The sequence below is a fragment of the Branchiostoma floridae genome, chromosome 19 (assembly GCF_000003815.2).
Source record: "Branchiostoma floridae strain S238N-H82 chromosome 19, Bfl_VNyyK, whole genome shotgun sequence".
In the NCBI taxonomy this organism is placed as follows: domain Eukaryota; kingdom Metazoa; phylum Chordata; class Leptocardii; order Amphioxiformes; family Branchiostomatidae; genus Branchiostoma; species Branchiostoma floridae.
In genome coordinates this window covers 85,053-86,916 of record NC_049997.1, presented here as the reverse complement: position 1 = coordinate 86,916, position 1,864 = coordinate 85,053, and positions in this window count along the sequence as shown.

Sequence of the window (1,864 nt, the reverse complement as noted above, 5' to 3'; positions counted from 1 at the left end):
AAGCGTCGCAGGCGGTGAAGACGGCAGGCAGCTGATGCAGTCTTGTTAATAAAGAACTATCGGAGATATACTATACTATGTACTTCACTCTTGTTATTTCATTCGTCGTACAGGTAAGCCTCAAAATGTGTGAATTCCTGATAATATAATCTGTTTATTTTCCAATTGGTCCAACATCCTGTCCACCGATTTTTTTCAGGTCCGGTTTTTCCGGCCCGGTCCAATACGAAAAACCTATTTTGTGCATTGAAATATGTTTGTATCTCTCTGCTAATGGATGAAAATAAAGCCTCTAAAGCCTCTAAAAACCTATTTTGTACCGGTACACCGTCCCGGTACCCACCCTTAAGTTACAGTACATGATTTCAAAATTTGTAGAGCAATCAAAAAGAATAGAATCTAAGTCATAGAATTCTATGTGACCACAGGTTTTGCCCATTCTATGATATTGTAGCCCATTTCGTCCAATTTTGAGTTTGGATAAGTCCACTTTTGCCATGGTGGTGACTTGGAATAGTCCAATTTTGCATGGGAAATACATTTGGAGGTTTAGATATCCACAATGATCTCTCCTGAAGTCAAATATTCTGCCAAGGATGGCAAAGTACAATTTCTAAGGCAATAAGCGTGTTTGGTAGTATAGCGTTATACTAGTTTAGTACATTGTCAACTTAAAAACTTCAGGAGGCATGTACATGGGGGGTTAGCAATCAAAGATTTACAAAATGTTTGCATTTTCATATTCAGATGGACCGTCTCCATATTTTTAGGGGCGTATTTCATCAAAAACTGCATTTTTGCAAAATAGTGCCCCCCCCCCTCCCCCCTACCTAAATGTTAAGACCATATTATGTCCTGGACAAGAAATACATTGAAAAAACTTGTCATGCTCAAAACTTTGGAGTGGAGAGAAATCGAACGGCATTGAAAGTGTATTCTAATTGCAGTATGGCCGCATTCTACGGCATTCCAATATTATCCGAATCATTCTGATCCCATTCAATGGAGAATCGAAACGGACAGCCACTTCAAATTCTGCCAGAATGTGGACAAAAGAATATCTGGAATGCAGTGAGAACGTCTAGAATACACTACAAATGCCCAGGAATAGACCAAGAATAGTTCTTCTGACGGCATTTCCGCTCATTCCTCCTCGTGTGAAGCGGATACAAGGTTCATTTGGAATTCACACCCGAATGTGGCACGAATTTTGCAAATACTTCATTCCGGCTGGTTCTGCTTGATTCCTGCTAATTCGGTTTCAGTGTGAAGGCCCTATCAACAATGCCTGTCGTATGACTATCGACAGACGAACGTGACCAGGGCGTTACCAAAAACGTCCAGAACTGCCACATTACTGCACGAGGAGATTTATCGGCTGTCGGGAAAACAAACCACAATTATAGAAAACAAAACGAACAAAAACACAATTGAAGGACATTTCATACCGTATTTCGTACAGTAGATCGAGAAGAACTCTTCGTACTGCGTGATTCTCAGCAACTCCTTTCTCGTCTCTGCTTGAAGACTCCTTTATATTGCATGTTTCCCGTCGTCATGGCCCCTTGAGTCAAGTGATTTTCCAGAATAACGGCCCCAGAGTGCCAACCTTCGTGACATTAGGATTTTTCCTTTCGGCATTTGGATTGTTTAGACTGCAGAAGAAGCCTACCTTTGTTCTTGACTCAAGCCTCACACACATGACTGGCAGGTATAAAAATCAGACCTTTAAATCAAGAACAATTTAGTCCAACATTGGGAGCAATATAATCAAAGAGAGGATAGTTTCAAAACTGGTGAATGACCGATTATTATCCTTTTTTCTCAGAAAATCAAAATCATCAGCTTATCATCCATTATGTTG